Source organism: Choloepus didactylus, chromosome 16 (assembly GCF_015220235.1).
Source record: "Choloepus didactylus isolate mChoDid1 chromosome 16, mChoDid1.pri, whole genome shotgun sequence".
Classification (NCBI taxonomy): domain Eukaryota; kingdom Metazoa; phylum Chordata; class Mammalia; order Pilosa; family Megalonychidae; genus Choloepus; species Choloepus didactylus.
In genome coordinates, this window is record NC_051322.1 from 18730242 (window position 1) to 18748497 (window position 18256).

Sequence of the window (18256 nt, forward strand, 5' to 3'; positions counted from 1 at the left end):
GCAATCATTATTAGTAAACTGTCTTAGAATATAGAAGCCAGTAATATATACTTTAAGATGGCTAATATCACATGAGGGAAAAGTAAATTTGTATATCAATTTCGTTTAAACATCTATTAGGAAGGATGATAATGTGTTGGTTAAATGTTCCTCTTTGGTTTATCACTGACAGCATGTGAGAGCTGTCTAAATATGGGATCTACTGCAACTTTTAAAAACAATTTTATTGAGGAATAATTTACATACCATAAAATCTCCTTTAGGTATAGAATTCAGTGCTTTTTAGTAGATTTACTGAATTGTGCTACTGTCATCATAATTCAGCTTCAATATGCAATTTTTAAAGCAGTTTTATTGAGATATATTCACATACCATTCAATCCATCTAAGGTGTAAATCAGTGGCTTTTAGTATAATCACAGAGTTGTGCATTCATCACTATAATCGCTTTTAGAACACTTTCATTACTACAAAAAGAAAAACCCCATACCCCTTAGCAGTCACTTCTCAATCCCTCTATCCTTCCCCAGCCCTACAAGCACTAATCTAATTCTGTCTCTATAGATTTATTTATATTTAAGGAATATTGAAATATTACTGTTAACTAGTCCACAGTTTGCATTAGTTTTACATTTTCCCATATACCATCCTATTATGAACCCCTTGTACTAGTGACATACATTTGTTATAGTTCATGAAAGAACATTCTTATATTTGTGCTATTAACCACCTTCATCTTCCACAACAGGGTTCATTGTGTTATACAGTCCAATGTTTCATCCTCTACCTTTCCTTCTAGTGACATACATGATCCTAAACTTCCCCTTTCAACCACCATCACACACACAATTCAGAGCTGTTAATTACACTCACAATAATTTCCAAATATTTCCAAATATTTACAGTCAACTTATTAAAAATTCTTACTAAAAATTAAGCATCAGCTCCCCATTCTCTCATTCTATCTTCTGGCAACCTATATTGTAGATATTAACTCCATGAGTTTGCACATTATATTTGGTTCATATTAGTGATGTCGTACAATATTTGTCCTTTAGTGTCTGACTTATTTCACTCAATATAATGTCCTCCAGGGTCATCCACGTTGTTGCATGCATCAGGACTTCATATCTTCTTACAGGTGAATAATATTCCATCTTGTGATTATACCACAGTTTACTTACCCATTCATCTGTTGATGGACACCTGGGTTGCTTCCATCTTCTGGCAATTGTGAATAATACCACTATGAACATCAGGGTGCAAATGTCTGTTTGCGTCCCTGGTTTCAGTTCTTCTGGGTATATACCTAGAAGAGGGATTGGGGGATCATATGGCAATTCTATACTTAGCTTCCTGAGGAACTGCCAAACTGTCTTCCACAGCAGCTGCACCAGCAGTGAATGAGTGTTCCTATTTCTCCACATCCTTTCCAACACCTGTAGCTTTCTGTTTTTGTTTTTTTTTTTTTAATGGCCATTCTAGTAGGTGTGAAATGCCTCCTTTTGGTGTTGATTTGCATTTCCCTAATAGCTAGTGATGTTGAGTATCTTTTCATGTGCTTTTTGACCATTTGTACTTCCTCTTTGGAGAAATATCTATTCGAGCCCATTTTAAAAACTGGGTTGTTTATCTTTTCATTGTTGAGTTGTAGGATTTCTTTATATATTCTGGATATTAAACTGTTATCAGATGTATATTTTCTCCCATTGCACAGGCTGTTTTTTCAGTTTCTTGACAAAGTCCTTTGAAGCACAGAAGTTTTTAATTTTGAGGAGGTCCCATTAATTTATTTTTTCTTTCATTGCTTGTGCTTTGGGTGTAAGGTCTAAGAAAACATCATTTACCACAAGATTCAAGAGGTAATTTCAACATGTAAAATTAAAACATGTTAAACAGAAAACACATCCTCATTATTGGGTTGGATAAAATCTTTTGGGATCTTAAGCACAGAACAGGGTTTGCGTTATCCTTATCCCAATACCTCTCCCTCTCTCTTAGTGTTAGGTGCTGAGGGTACAGAGCTGAGGACAATCATGAAGAGATGGTCCATTCTACAGTGCAAGTGTTATCTCTGACAGGGAGCTGTCCAAAGGATTATGGCATCACATTTACCCCAGCCGCACCCAGGGTCTTGGAGATTTAAAGGTTCAGCTCAATATGTGTTTACTGGGCACCCATGCCCCATGCTGTGGGCACAAAGAGGAATATGAGCTCGTCTAAACAGCTTGAATTCAGCTTCAGTTGAAGTTGCATCTATCAGTGCAGCTGGTCTGAATGACTGTGACCCCGAATCAGTATCTAGACCTTTGCCTGTGGTTGAGTACAGATCTGACTCTTGCAACCTCTTCTGATAACACGAATGTTTTCTTATTTATTACTGTGTTGTTTGCTCCCTCCCTTCATACACAGAAAGCACCCACCTATTCTAGGTGACCCTCCCTGGCCACACATCTAAGGTTTCAACCTCCCCCAACACTCAGACTTCATAGCCCCTTTCCCTGCTTTAGTTTTTTCACTTATTTTACTTATTACTTTATTTTCTGCTTCCTCCCTTAGAATGTAAGTTCTGCGAGGGCAGTCACTTGGGTCTGTTTTCTTTGTCATATACCTAGGGCCAGGTTTCCCTGCACATAGTCCAGACTCAATGGATCGTTGTTGAATGAATTCGTGACTATCTGGATCTTTATCTTGTTTCCCAGGGCTGGGAACTTCCTCATAACCCTAGTTCTTCCAGACTGGGGCTGCTGCCTCGATGCTATCTCACTCCTGCACGTGAGCAGTGTCTCACCTGGAGACCTTGCTGCCTGCTGTGACCCTCCCCCCAAATGCTGCCTGGGTCCCCCCCACCCTGCTCCTGCACCCACCTCCTGAAGGGTCTGCTTCTGCTTCTCCTTGCCTTTTCCTCCAGTGACTCACAGGCTTCCTGCTCGCTCAGGTGCTGCCCCTAACTGGTCTTCCGAACTGGCCTCTTCCAGTCTGCCCCAGTTAATTAACCTTCTCTGTGTGACAGCTTTACAAGACAGCACAGAAGGCAGAACACTCCTGATGCTGTGAGAATTAAAACACCAGCCACTGGAAATGAATGGCTGTGTTTGGAAGAGTTGACCCTGCACCATGCTTGGATGCTTGAATCCCCCAAAGAATTGTTTTGAAAGCAACTGAGAGAGTTCAGACATTTGGAATAATGCCTAGTCCCTGAAATTAGCTTCTTAAAAGGAGTCTTTGAGGTCACTCTTTCGCATGAGCATAGTATTTCTAGGATAAACTTTCCTAGTAAAATCTTGAGGCACTATACCTCACCTTCATCCCAAGCTCCTGGCCAATATCAGAGTTTTATATGCTCTCATGAGCTTCTCAAAAAACCAAGACTGGTGTATTTTTTAGCAAGTTCATCTTAGGTTTTTAAAATGCACAGAATTCTTACAACAGCTTTCACTCCTATGAGGTGTACAGTAGAGAAGGATGCAACTTCAGAGAACAAAGGGACAAAAGATTAGCCCTGTGACTAGAGGAGGCAATGCCTAATTGGGATGCCAGAGACCAGGGACAGCCATGGAGCTTCACCTGCCTCCCAGGGCTGGTTTCCTGGAAGTGCTTTAGTGACAGCACATTTGGGAACACTGTCAACAGGTTGTATTTGTAGGACAGGAAAGAAAGGCCCCCTAAGTACAGCATGTCCTAGAGAGCCCTGTAGGTTCACAGGGTTCCCTTTTCTTCTAATGATCTTGGCAGAAGCACTTCAATGAGCTATTAGGGGAGGGGGACTTGGAGTTCTTTCCTTGTGGATCCAAGACTATAGGACATAAAGCTAGCTGCATCCCAGCAGCTGGGGGGAGGGCTGCACGCTAAGCTGGTGACTTAGGGACCATGCAGTGGAGCCTTCGTCGTGGAGACCAGGGAAAGTCGGCAGGCTTGACCCTACTGGAGAGTCACAGGATAGAGCCATAGGTTTTCATTCTGCATAAAAATCCTTCAAAGAGCATCAGAGGGCATGGAAACCATCTCTACCAGCGACCTTCCTCCTCCTCTCTCTTTCTTGCAGTTAACTCAAGAGGCGAGGAGATTATTTCTTCAGACTTTCTGGTCCCCAAGGTAGGAGTTAGGGTTGAAGGCGGGGAATGGGGCAGGCAGCGGGGCGCGGTGGTTCGCGCTGGCATGTAACCTCTAGACACTTCCCTGCTCCCCTACTCCCCGCACCCCTCCGGAGGGAGCCGCGGCGGGTGCGACGCCACCTCCACCCAGGCAGGACCCCACCCTGGCTGGACCCCGTGAACTTTTGAGGGCAGCCAACAAGTATCTGCCGTGACGCGGAGCCAGGACAGTTTCTGGAAACGTGACTGTCTAAACTCCTCCCTCGCCGGGCCCGGGCCGGGACCTGGGGCCTGAGCCCTCCAGCCAGCCTGGGCGCCCACCTCGGCCGTCCGCTCCGCCCCGCCGGGCTCGGCCTCCGTGCACACCTGACTCCAGCCGAGAGGCGGAAAGCGGCACGTCGAGGTCCCGGCCGAGGTGGGGCGCTTGGGGTCAAGGCGGAGGGTGGGCAGCTCCTAACCCCGGGGGAGATTTGCTATTCCTAGAACGGACAGACGGACTGCCCGGGCTGGGGAGGTGGGTAGGCGGGGTGGAGAGGAGGTGGAGCCGCTGGGGAGGGGCGGTGCCGCGGGGTTCAGGGCCGGGCCTCCCGCCCCCACCCCCTCCGGTGCCTGCTTCTCGGCCGCGACACAAAAAGCTCCCGCTTGAGCCGAGCGGCTGACGGCGGCGTCCGACCCCGAACGCGAGGGCAGCGGGCGGGCGGCGGGCGCTTCCGAGGGGCCCGACGCGGAGCCGGGGCCGCCGGGGTCGCCGCCGCGCTGCCCGCGCCCGCTCCGCAGCCCGCGGCTGGAGGACTGGGCTGGAGCCGGGACCACCCCCCGCGATGCTGTTGCCCCCCGCCGCCGGTGTAGGGTGCGCGCGACCCCGCTGCGGAAAAAGATCAGTGAGTTTCGGTTTGTTTGCTGCTCTGCTCCTTCCCGGGTCGGAGTCACGGGGAGGGGTGCGAAGGGATGCCTGTGCCCCCCAGGCGGCTCCCGCGGGAATCAGGAAGGGGGAAGAGGGAGCTGCCGCCTGCTTATGTGGGGGTACCCTTTGGACCCCGGCAGGGGAGCGGGGGGCCGGCGTGCGGCCCCGGGGCGCCGGGGAGGGGGTCCCCGGACTTGCGTTTCTCCCGAGCGCTGGCGGAGTTGGGCGGGCGGCCGGGGCGGCGGAGGGCGCTGGCGGCGGCTGTGCCGAGTCCTCGGATGCCCCCTGGAGCTCGGGTCCGAGGGAGCTCGCCGCGTGCCCGCGCCGCGCGCGCCCCCAGCTGCGCCCCGACCCCGCACAGCTCCCCCTACTCGAGCCCTCCTGGTCCCGAGGTAGTGCGCCTTGCCCACCCCCCGAAGTTGTCCTGGCGCGCCCCTTTGCAGTCCCGGGGCCCCTGCCGGGAGGAGAGAGCGCTGTGGCGGGCCAGATGTTGGCGTCTTTTGTGCGGACACGCGCGCCTGGGGCGCTTGCTCCTGGAAGGGCAGCGGCAGGACAAAGCGGGCCGGACTCGTGGGGCGCTGCCGGGGAAGCGGCGGCCCCCGCGTCCCGCCTGGGATGGGGGTGGGGTGGGGGAAGCTCGGTGCGGTTTTGGAAAGAGCAGAGAAATCGGCAAATGACCTGATGAGGTGGAGGACAGGGGGCCTAGGAAGGGGGAAGGATGCCCGCGAATGCAGCGCTCGTGTGTTTGTCTGGGTGGGTGACTCGGCGCCCCGCATTCCCACTTAACCGGGTTTACCTCGTCAGTCTTACTAGTGTGTATTTGCCCCATGGGGTTGTTCTCCACCGTCTCCATTTCTTTCTTTTTGAGGGATTACAGTTGCTGGTAGAGACTTTACCACCGGAGGAGAACTTGGGGGCGGGGGAGACTGCAGAGGAGGGGAGGAGGTGGTTATTTAACCACAGAGACAATTAGGCACCGTTACGCCCCCTTCTCGGCCGCCAGCCCGCCACACCGCGGCCACCCTGCCTCTCCAACTGTGCGCCCACTCCACCACGGCTGGCCTGGGAGGATGCTTTGATTCCTTTCTCTGCTGCGCGTGTCTAACCCTTGCTGTATGTATTGCACTGCAGGCTGAACAAAGCTCAGGCTCAATTGTGCTGTGCTTCCTGCTTGTCAGCCTCTTGCCTCCCCAACGCGTACCATTTCCACTTGATGTCATCACGCAGAAGGGGGCGAAAGGGACTCAATGACAGATTCAGGTAACCTCTAGTAATCTGGGTAGCTGCCTCGGGTGTCTGGGTCATTTGGGCAAACAGTGTTTGCCCAGGGCTGTTTGGGTGGTGTTTTATCTGTGTGGAGTGAGGGCTGCCGAAACTCCTGGTTGGGAGAAAGGAATTGCAAATGACTTTAAACATCCCTTTTGAAGAAGTCACCGGGGGGCACGGTGCTTTGGGGGTTGCATAAATTCTGGCTGGTTTCCTTCGCTGGGAAATTTGATCTAATCAACACACAGGCAGTTGATTCTGAATGTAGGGTTTGAATCTATGCCTGCTTTCTTATCTGTAGTAATATATTCTGGCTTCGGTCTGTAGGTGGGATTTTGTCTGTTGAAAAGGCATCATTTTAAGGTTGATTATAAATTTAACCAGTGCTCATTTAGGGCACTGGTCAAATGTAGTGACCTTCTTATGGAATACTGTCTCTCGCCTATCCCTTTAGTGTAATAGTGTTTGCCTTATCAAGAGAGACGCGCTGGCAGTTAAGTTACTGGGAGGTGGAAGGTGCGGCTGCCGGGGAGCAGAAAGAACAGAGAAAAGAGCTGTAGTTAAGTTTCCATTTATAGAGCCATGAACCGTTAGGCTCTCGTTCTGCATTTTATCTTTAGGTGGTTGGTTCTCTTCCAAAAATTCTGGCCTGTTCTTTTCTTTCCAAGGATAGATCTGTTTTGATGTCAATTTAAACAGATCTGGGGTTATCTTGATAGAGCACGATGGAAATGTAACCTTCAGACTTATCAGGACGCTCGGCATTGGCAGATTTCTCCTGGAGGGCCGAGTCCTGTGCGTCCCGCACAGGTGGCAGGGGATAAGAATGGGCATGAGCTGGCCCCGGGTTTTTCTCATATGGAGACAGGGAATGCCGAGGACCAGAGGGTGCTGGTGCGTCCTCTTGCTCTGCAGCACGGGCTGAATCGCCGTATCTGTGGCAAAGGCCCTCTTCACTGTTTTTATTTTGCTTCGAATCCTTGAATAATAAAGTTAAAAAAAAAAAAAAAACTTGAAAGATTTGTCATTCACCTCTAGGGTGGTTTTGTTTTGAAAGGTGACTTTAAAAAACATAAGTGACACTAGCATTTATCCTTCTACTGAGGATTCAGCAATCACTGGGAGATAAAGGTAAGTTACCCTAGCTCCAGCTGAAACAAAGGCCAACACTTTGAAAAGCTCCAATTAGTAATAGGGTGCAAGGACAGAGGTATTTTGACAAGTAATTTTTCATGTCAGCAGTAATGCTGGGTGTGTACTCTGTCGCTGCGAGGAGAAAAGCCACGTGACGGATAATAGGGAGTGTAATAATGCAATAGAAACAAAGGGTGTGGTTTTTTTTTAATAGAAAAAATAAATACCTCACATACAGAATTCCACACGGGAAAACAGCTGCCTGCACATGTAAATGCATGTCCAAGAACAAAGATAGCCACGTTGCTGTGTTCAGTTTCATTGTGTACAGTAATAAACCGTAATAAAGCGTTGTATTGATGTTCAATTTTTTTTTCTTTTTTTTTTTTGTAAGAAGGAGGCTGACCACCCCAGAGGACTGCTCTAGCATGTTTGGCTTTAGGTTGGAGGAGCTCTAGAGGTTGTTTAGACCAACCTTAGCCTCAAGTGCCTTTCTACAAGTTCATTAATTCACTCAGCAGATATTTACCCAGCTCCTGGTAGATATTGGCTCTGTGATAGGGGTCCAGGGGTTGGGGCGAGACCCAAAAATGAACCACCTTCAGGGGGCTGACAGCATCATGGGAAACTAAGACCTGATTCTAATTAAATTTGGTGGAAGCTAGAGAGAGAGGAACAGAGAGCAGTCTTGGAATCAGACGAGGAAGAGGCGTGCCTGCCATATGTGGTCATCCAGCCTGGACTTGAATGTCTCTTTCATTGGGGAGCTCACTACTTTGTGGGCCTGTTGTCGGAAGATCGCCTTTTCTTAGTCTTGAAGCTCTTCAGCTGATGTTTGATCTGAATGCCACGTGAATGATTACTTTCCTCCACAGTGGAGAGGTCGCTCGGTTTTCATTCCTTATCCCCTCGGAATTGTTTGAATGTGTCTTTCCTGTCAGTGCCCTCAACTTTTTAAGGTATTGTTCAGTCCCTGCTGCACTTGAATTTTGAAACAAATTCTACTTTTCTGTTTTAGCTGATTTAGAAAACGGGTTGGAGGAGGGGTGACGGTTTCTTTTACAGGTTTCTCTCTCACCATTTTAAAAAATAGTGATGTATCAGCAGTACAGGTTACATTATGCTGCAGTAACAAATAACCTCCAAATCTCAGTGACTCAATATACTTTATTTCTTTCCCATGCTGCTTGAACACTGTGGTTGGCAGGTGGGCCTTCCTCAGTGTGGTTAGTCAAGGACCCACATTGGTGGAGGCTTGATCCTGACATGTGTTTACGAGATCCCTGCAGCACTGGAAAGGAATTCAGCAATTACATGATCTGGCCCAGACGTGACTTCGCATATGTTCTTCGTGGCCAAAACTTTTCATATGACCCCATTCAACCACAATTCAGTATTTCTTGTGCTGAAAAGGGAGAACTGGATATGGATGAGCAACACTAGTGACTTCCCCAGGTGATGTAGCCCAGATGAGGTTATGAAGTGTGTTCCCACAGGGCCTCTCCCCGGGCTTCATGGGGAGTGGGTGCTCCAGAAGTATATATTGGACAAATGACAAATATCTTTAAGAATCCAGTCCTGTACCAACCTTTTATTTACTAATATGTTAGGTTCCTATTTATTGATATAATTATACATTGGTCATCAAATAAAAAATTATTATTCTCTGTCTTTTTGCCTATTGTGAATACGTGTTGACTCTAAAGTGATAAGCCGGTAGGTGTCTCCAGGGCTGATGCTGGGAGTGTCCGTGCTTAGCGTTATGTAATGGAGAGGTGTTACCTACAGACTGTCTCTCTCTTACCATCTGCCTCTGCCCCTTAGACTTCCTGAGTTTGTTTTGAACAACCTAGGAGAGAAAAAGAGTGGCATTGGGACTGGAGTCACTTAGGAGATGGCCTCTGGCAGCAGAGACTATAAGAAATCAGATAAGATCCAGAGGGGACAGGAAAACTTTTAGGGTAGCCTTGCATCCCCCTCTGGTTACTTTGATGTTTAGATAAATTGCCTTATCTAAGGCAACTTAGAGGTTTTCCTGGCCACAGGACTGAGAGTTCCCAGAGCGCTGGGGCATCTGTGCCTCCCTCTGCAGCCACGTTGACGCTGAGGGGGGTGAGTTTTAAAGCCTTTCTTGCCACACTCTCCCTAAGGGTGCCCTGGTGATAGGCATTGCATGGGGCTGTGGATGAAGCAGTGGTGGCGAGAAGAGAGATTTGGCTTTGGGAAGTGCTGGTTGTTCAAGTAGTTTGGTTCATTTTGTAAGGGACACATGCACAGATTGAAAGTTTTAGGATTTGCTGAGTACTTTAAACATAAGTATGAAATTTAACACAACAGTGTTTCTTCTGGCTCAGTAATCACCTTGCGGAAGTCATTTTTATGAGGACGGCTGTCCACAGAGAGGAAGTTTGGTTAATGGACTAGTTAGTCCCCAGCTATAGCAACTGAGGCCCGTCAATATGTGTCTAAGAATGTAGAGGCCACCTCTGGCCCAGCTTCACTTGAGTGACAAGATACTGCCCCCAAAGGCGTTCTGGACTGGGAGGTGAGCAGCTGGGAAACCAGCAGGGAGAACCAGATATAGATCATCCAAGAAGAACGAGTTCGGAAGGCGTGGGGTTGGCTGACACTGAGGGCAACGCACAGACTAAACCCGAGGGAAAATTAAGCCCCCAGGGGCTTAGTCTTGAAGTATATTTGGGAGGCTCCAAAATACATTTCAGTATTTTGTTTGATCTCTGAGCCCCTACCGCTTTACTGTCATGACAAAGTTGGCTCTTCGGGTGGTGGACACTTGGAGTGAATGTCGTTCCTGTCACGGAAACCGGGAAGTAGGAAGGTGTTGGTTTTCCTTCTCCTTCCCCTGTAGCTTTGTGAGTTACAGTGTGCCCTAGCAGTCTGCCCCAATGATAGAAATCAGAATTTGGAGAAAATAAGTACTTATTTTATGTTCAAGGCCTTTCTCTTTTCAGCTGACTTACTGTCACTGCAAGATCTCGAGAGGGTTGAGTCATGTATCTGTGACCTGAACTTCCTGGGGTGGTTTTCCAGGCCTGTGATTTCCTGCTGGACTCCATATGGTTGCTGAGGCTGGAGTGTATTCTTTGTGGGGTTGGGAGGTGGAGGTACAGCTTGTCATCTACTGCCTGTAATCTTGGGAGTGGAGGGGATGAGTTGAAAAAGATGCCTGCTTCACCACTTGATTTATTAATTCTTGCATAGATAAAACTCACTGCAGACACCTTGCATGGAAAACTTAGTCTAACATCCCATGGGCTTCCTGGGGTTTCAGACCTTTGAGCAGAGAAGGGGTTGATCAAATGCAGACCTGCCGTGGAAGGGACAAGGCTATGGTGAAGTGGATTCTACACATGCTGTGTTCTAGGCTTGTATTTTCTCTTTCCCCCACTCATTCCCACCTACCAACTAATGCAACTTCTTTGCCTCAGTGACCATTTATAAATCCAGATAGTCATACTTACTGCCCTCCTCACTGAGCTTCTGCCAGAATTGGGATTTTGCTAAAAGCTTTGACAGACACCTTGGAACTAGGGAGCATTATTATTAATATTGTTATTCGGCTTGTTAACAGAGAGGGATGGGAATAGTCCCCAAATTCCCTTAATTTCCATCCCCACTAACACATCCCAAACTAAGAACCTTATTTCCCACTGGGCTATGAAGTGGCCACCCTCACCTCCTGGCTTTCCCAGCCGAGGCCATATTACAAAATACTGTCATGTATAGGACAGTAGGCTGTTTGCATTGTTTTTTCCCTTGTTTTGTTTTCAGGAAAGAACATATTTTATAGTTTTTAAAGTTTTCCCCAGTTTGTTCCTTTCTTTCCATCCTTGATTTTTGTTCTGCCTGACTTCAAAACAGCCTGTTAGCTGGGAGGGTTCCCCCCAAATTTTCACATAGCCTTTTTGTTAGTTCTGGTGCATTCTCTGACCTAAACTGTCCCCTCTCTTCCTCTGCCCATGCCGCAGAGTAAATGGCTCAGCTCAGCTCTTAACTTTTCTAAAAGGCTTTAGCCTCAGCACTCTCCAGTTCTACAGCTCTCTGGCAAAATTGCCTCTATCTCACTTCATTCAACATTCATTCATTCATTCATTCAACAAAGGACACTTATCATAGATTGTCTTGTATTTTCACCTAAGATTGAAGTGTCTTTTTCTTTCTGTTTAATTGCCAACAACAGAAACCCACTCAATCAAATTCACATAAAAGGAGGTATATTGAAATGACGTGCCAGGATGCCTTTTGTCATCAAGCCACGTACCACAGGAGTTCCAGGGGATGGAATCCTCTAGTCTGTGCTCACTCTGGACCTGCTCAGCTGGGGGAGAAGATTTTGGGGGGCATTTCCCTCCAAGGGGGCCTGTGGGCTGGCAGATGTAGTAAATGGGACCTGCAGGATCTCCTTCCCTCAAGAGCTCCTTAATGATGAGGACTGGATGAGGCTTGGCATGATTTTGTATTCCCCACCATGTAGGTAAAAAAAATTAGGGTTCAATAAATAAACATCAATGAATCTTTGACAACATAGAAATTATTTTGACCTACCATGATAAATGAATTACAAATGCTTTGGGCCTGTATTATTAAAAGGAAGCTTAGAAGAGAGAAACTCATTCTTAAGACCCACTCCTGCTTGCATTAATAAAATAAAAATGTTGACTACAGTTAGAGTTGCCAGGCTGCAGTGTGCTTGCCAGCAGTTGAGAAATGAAACCATTCTCTTCGAGGGTCATCATTCTAGCAAAATTAGTTGCCATCCACAGTCTTTCTCGTTTTTAGTTTCTGTTTGTCACATGTGTACCAAAAAAAAAAAAAAAAAAGAGCCCAAACCACTCTGCTGGTGGCAGGGAGCAAGCAGAAAAGCAGTATTGGTTGGGAGTTTCTACCCACCCCACAATCTAAAGGAGAAGGGTGTACTGTTTGTGTTTGACAGGACCCTGTGAGGCTACCTCATCTCCCTTCATAATGAACTCACGCCCATAAATGCCTAGGTGGCAGACATCTGTTTTACCTCACCTTTTGTGACTTTAGAATTCTCATTCACAGCATAGAAACTCCTCTTCCATCCTTGGAATGTTTGATCATTATGGATAGTGCTATTATGAAAGAGGGGAATGTGTTCAGCTGCTTGGAGAAAATGACCAGGAGCACACTGACAATAAAATAACGTTCTCATTTTGAATGATAGTTAATGAAGCTGAGTTAATCGGCTCAAAAACAAGCAAGAATTCGGTGTGATGTTCTTTTGCAGTTGTGTTGCTCTGGGGTAGGTTTGCAAATTGTTTCTTTGCAGGTTATTATTATATTAAAAGTGGCTGGAGAGCACACGGATAAAGCTCTGTACCCTGTTTGGAGAATTTGCTCCTCTGTTGGATGAGATGTAGGAATTACTGGCATTCTAAGTGAGTGATGGCTAATTCGACCCTGCAGGTGGAGAACTCTCCTTTACTGGGGTGGACAACTCTCCGTTCACTCCTGCTCCATCCCACGGACACACTTCAGAAAGTGAGGTAGGAATAAGGAATCCTTTGGTTTACCTGCGATGGTGGGTAAAATTGCATTTGGAACACTGAGCTTCAATGATTTAAGTCACATATTTGGTTACAAAAGAATTGTACTTAAATTCATTCATCAAATGATGAGTGCTTACTGTATGCCAGGGAATCCTTATAAAAATCCCCACCTTACTGTAGTTTATATTATAAAGAATATATGTAGGGACTTAATTCACACTTAATTTGGTTTTCTGCTTTTTTGTGTGTTGGCAAGGAGAAAAGAAGAGCTAATAAAGGAAGCATATCTGATACTCTTCTCTCAATTCCTGACCTGATAATCAATTATGCCACCTTCCTCAGTCCTAATTTAGTTGAAAGGTTAAAAACATAGATGTTTTGAAGTGAGACGAGCTTGGGTTCGACTCTCAGCCCTGCCATGTTTCCTTGAGTAAATAAGATCTGATGGGGCCTTGTTTTCTCCATCAGTAAAATGGAGGAGAATCAACTTCATTGGGCTATTGTGAGAATAATATGAGATAAATGCATGTAAAGTGCTTAGCATCTTGCCCTATACCTGGTAAGCACTAAATAAATGACAGCTGTTAGCAACATCCATATTACTCAGCATCTACCACCTACCAGGCTTTGTGCTGGGTTCTGGAAATATAAGGATGCACAGGCATGGGCTAACCTGAAGACGCTCTTAAGCTAGCCAAGGAGATAGCCACATCTGAGTAACTATAGCTTCTGGCATTTACGGGAGGCTTTTTTTTTGGTATGTCCTTGTAATTAGAGGCTTGTCATTGGAAAGTCCTTGTAAAGCTTTGCTTACATGGTGTGGAGTTTAAATTTTAGGCCTTCTCAGAGGAAGCCGGAGAAAGCAGGAAGAAGCAGGGGGAAGGAGTCTGAGAGGTTCTTAGACGGCCCACAGGCGAGCCGAGCCTTCCTCAGCTGGTCCTGGACTCCTTGCTCCTATGGCCTCACTCTTCCCAGGCGAAGCAAAACATCCCATAATGGAGCCCCCTTTTCTTAGAGTCTGGTTTCTTAGGAGTAAGGTGACCAACCGGCTCAGTTTGCCCCGGACTGACAGGATACTGGGGCTGTGGAACTTTCAAGTTTAAAACCAGGACGATCCCAGGCAAACCAGGCCGAGTTGATCACCCCCTTAGAGGCCCTGTCCCCGTCTGGTGGTTGCTGGGTATCCTGGAGTAGACTTTGTTGGCGCTGAACATGGTTAGAGAGAAGGGAGAGGAGGAGAGGGGGACAGGAGAGAACAGGAGCAGGGAGCTTGGCTTTGTCAGTCCCCTGATTGATGACCCTGCTTTGGGGAACAGGATCTTTCTTTAATTCCGCTTAAACAGTGATGGGACCTGGGTTCCAGGTCAGGCCAGGTCACTTACTGCTGGAGAATTTGAACCATTCTGTGCCTCAGTCTCTCAGGCCCTTTGATAGCTCATTTGAAAATGTGCAGATGTGGATGCCCTCAAGGCTTCTCATTGCACTGATATCTGGGGTGTATTTATGTATGAGCTTATGCTCGTTTTGGTATTTTTTCCCCCCTTCTTGGTGGAACCACATGCCACCAGCAGACTGGCTGCCTTGCCTTTTGTTCACAGCTGTAATGCTTCTGGAACATGCCCCTTCAGTAAGCCTGACCATAGTTGGGCTGCAGTGGGGGACCCTGTGTACGTCCAGTGCCCAGTGCTTCCTTCCCAAAGATTCCAGAGCATTAGTGATGAGTCTGTTAATACAAAACGAGGGGTGGGAAGAGAACCAGGCCTGGTTCCACCCTCCGCAGTGTGGAGATGTCCAGGCCTGGGCCCCTATTTCACCTGCTTTTCCTCTATCTGAATCTCAACGACTAAAATCAGGGATTGATGGAAACTCCAAGGCCCTTAGATAAGCCATAGATTCTTCTATCCCTTGGCTGATGCCGCAAATGAAAACCTTTTGTGCTCTGTTTCTCCCTGGGAGGTGTAACTGTTTATCAAGGAATGAGAGGTTGGTGCAGGGAGGACCTGTAGCAAATTGCTAGAAACAGTAATTTTTGCTGGCTGCCGGTTCTGTAAATCCCATGCACATGGCACCTGAAGGCAATAGCCAGGCATCTGTGTTCCCAGGTAATTATTATGTATGTCAGGACATCATATTCACTTACATTCCTGATAAGCCAGGCTTCTTCACTATCTATTACTTCACCTAAGGAAAAGATAAACAGCCTTTCTATTTGTTTATAGAAGGGTAATCTTTTGGGTAAACAAAATTCATTTAATAAAGTGCCTTTTTTTCCTACATGCAAACTGCTAAATTTTAGGTCAAAGATTTTGTATTTCTCTGCAGAGTAAGAAGTTCACCTTTTTTCCCCCCCAACAGTGGAGAGTCAGATATTTAAAAATTAAAAATTTACACACCCTTGGAGGTTTATAACAAAATAATAAATAAGGGATTTGAGAATGCATCTCAAGGTGGTCATACTTCCCCACAAGAAATTTGTTCATGCACAAAGAAAAATGTTTTTGCTAAGATGGATAAAACAACGTATCGCACTTCACCCCAAGCTTATTTCACCTTATTTATGAAACCTGTCCAGGGAGACACCAAACCTACTCTTTTGTGCTCCTTAAAAATAGTGTTCCCTTGGTGTCAAGTCCAGTCTCCAGTGGAAATTGAAAAAGGGATGCTGTCCAGACAATTTAGAATTCCTTGTAAATTAGGAGTAGCAGTGATAATCCATTTTGAAGATTAAACTGATTCAGCGAAGTTCTTCCAGGTGCCTCAGTTTTCGTTTTATTCTGTCTCTGGCTGTTAAATAGGGCAGCACCCCTGGATTCTGTTGTTACTACTTTCAGTAAAGGTGAAGGAATGTGGCGTCACCTGGACTAAGTAACATCCTATCATAGGTTGTCTGCCTGTCATCTGGAATTCTTGCCTGACCATAGAAGGAAGCACTTCTGAGCGGGCTGACTTGGCTCCAAGTTCTGGAATCTGCTTCCGTGATTTTAACTTCTCCCTTGAGTTTCTAACTTGTAAAGAAACAAATTTCTTCCTCTTATGAGGCTTTTAGTGCTAGGTGACTGGTATCGTTCGATATCATCAATATTATCTAATTGAAATACCCTCTGTTGTCCCAGAGCTGCACACAGTGAAAACAAGTAAAGTGGAGAGAGATGACAGTTTGAGGGAGAAAGTGAGGAAAGAGGGTGAAAGGGGTAAATAATTGTGTAGGAATGTGGTATTTTTTACATTCACTTTTAGCTTCAAAATCAAGAACAACTGTTGTTTACATGGTACTTTGGCTTCTTAGTGAAAAGCATCTCAGCTAAAGCAAGTTGAAGTTGTTATTAATAATCTACAAAATGACGTGGACGTTTATCTGATATTTTTCTTCCCAGTCGATAACTTATTGCACAGTGTATTTCATCACAGGTGAAAGACAATCTGAGAGTTGGGAGATAACTGTAGTACAAAGATAATTAACAGTGTTTATTGTGGGTTTTTGGTCTGTGCTAAGGCTTTAATCCCGTTACCTGGGGAGCTGGGAAAGTTAGGTGACTCATCCAAGGACAGTCCAGCTCCGAGTCTGTGCTCTACTGCAGCGTGCAAGCCTTATTCCCACCTCGGATTAGGGATTGAAAGAACTGAAACTTTTTTTTTTTAACTGGCTGAGTGTAACATAATTTAGGGAAGACATCTGACTTCTACACTGCCCTGTCTCTGGGAACAAAGATGGACGACTTGGGTCAACTATTTGCCAGAATCCATTTGATGTTGACTTTGAAGGCAGCATTGTTTGAAAGAGTTGGTGACAAGCTCTATTTGGGAAATTTGCAGTGAGATGCCAGGCTATTGCCTGAGTCCCAGGTGGAAGCTTTGCCCCGTGCTAGTGCAGGCTTTGGGGAGGTCTGGTGATCTGGATTGTTTCCCTAAGATCCCTTGACTGGAAGCCAGATAGGCAGCTGCATGTGAGATTCGGTCTGAGGCTGGGAGTTTGTGGCTTTCATGAATGTACTACTAAAATAAACTATGTTTGAACAAAAGCCTGTTTACAGCCCCTCCTCCCTCGGTTACTCCTCCCTACAACAGAAAGTGGAATAAATCATGCTTTCATATTTTCATTCCTTTGTGGAACCCTTTTTCTCACTGCCCTTGCCTCCCACCACCCCAAGAAAACAAACCAACCAACCCAAGAACCACCTCTTGATGAAAAGCAGAATGTGCTTCCTTCAAGACTTCATTCCCATTTCACCTTCTCTATGGATCCTCCCCTAACTCCCTCAGGCAAGAATTAATCTTCCTTCTATTTGTTCTTTTTAATCCCACTTACCCCTGTGTATTATAATTCCGTATATGGTTGCCTCGCCTGCTCCATTGTGAATTCTCTGACTCTAGGGATTTCTCTTGTTCAGGAGTTTGGATGAATGAATGAATGAGTGAATGAACAAGCAAATGAATGAGTGTACATTAGTGGGAAAATGATGGTAGACTGGAGCATTGATATGTCATGTGATCGTGGCAGAGACTGATTAGATGTTCACCAAAACTTGGCATGATTGACATTTGGGGTCAGATAATTGTTTGTTCTGGGGGGACCATCTTGCGCATTGTCAGATTTTAGTAGCATCCATTGCCTTTACCCACTAGATGTCGGTAGCCCCAGTTGTGACAATCAAAAATGTCTCCAGACATGGTCCACTGTCCCCTGGGGAGCCAAGTCACCACCAGGTGACAATTACTCTACTAGAGCACTTTCTGCATCTGGGTGGGGCCATGTGACCACTTCTCACCAATATGAGTGGAAATGAGAGGCTGTTAAGAGAGGGTATGCCTTTTCCACTCTCGCTCCCCACTGATCTGCCGGCTACCTGCAGGGAGTCTGGTGGAAAGAACCCTGAAGCCCTAAGATATGATGGAACCTCAAGATGAAGGAGCCTGGGTCCCTAAATAATCTCATGGAGCACAACCACCCCCACACACACCTGCATTGTACTGCTACGTGAAGAGATAAGCCGTTATTGTGTCAGGCCACTGGGATTTGGGGGTGTGTTTTTTGTAGTCAGCCCACCCTCTGACTAACTTTCCCTGACCCTTGGGACAAAGAGAGCTTGCTGAAACAGCCATGCCCATATTCTAGGTAGTGAGCAAAAATAGAGATTCCAACCAATGAGAAGGAGAGAGCTTTTTTGGTGTGTTTTTATGTAGCATCAGACCTTATTGCTATAATTTTTGTCATTTCTGTATTTGATCAGAAAATAAGATGATGATAAAATATGCATTTGGTTTTCCTACCACTCTAATAATGTTGATAGGCGAATAATGAGCAGCTTTGAGCTATAAATAATTTT

General features: G+C 46.2%; 1 protein-coding gene across 2 annotated transcripts in view; it reads left to right on the plus strand.

Annotated features, from left to right (window-relative positions):
- Positions 1–4686: 4686 nt before the first annotated feature.
- RNF152 (ring finger protein 152) overlaps positions 4687–18256 on the plus strand; it is an 82343-nt gene continuing 68773 nt past the window's right edge. Inside the window, exons 1-2 of one of the 2 annotated variants that reach the window (XM_037805547.1) lie at positions 4687–4975; positions 6130–6258. The gene's annotated coding sequence lies outside the window, so the exon portion shown is untranslated. The remainder of the gene's footprint in view (positions 4976–6129; positions 6259–18256) is intronic. The other variant, XM_037805548.1, reaches the window with a different exon arrangement.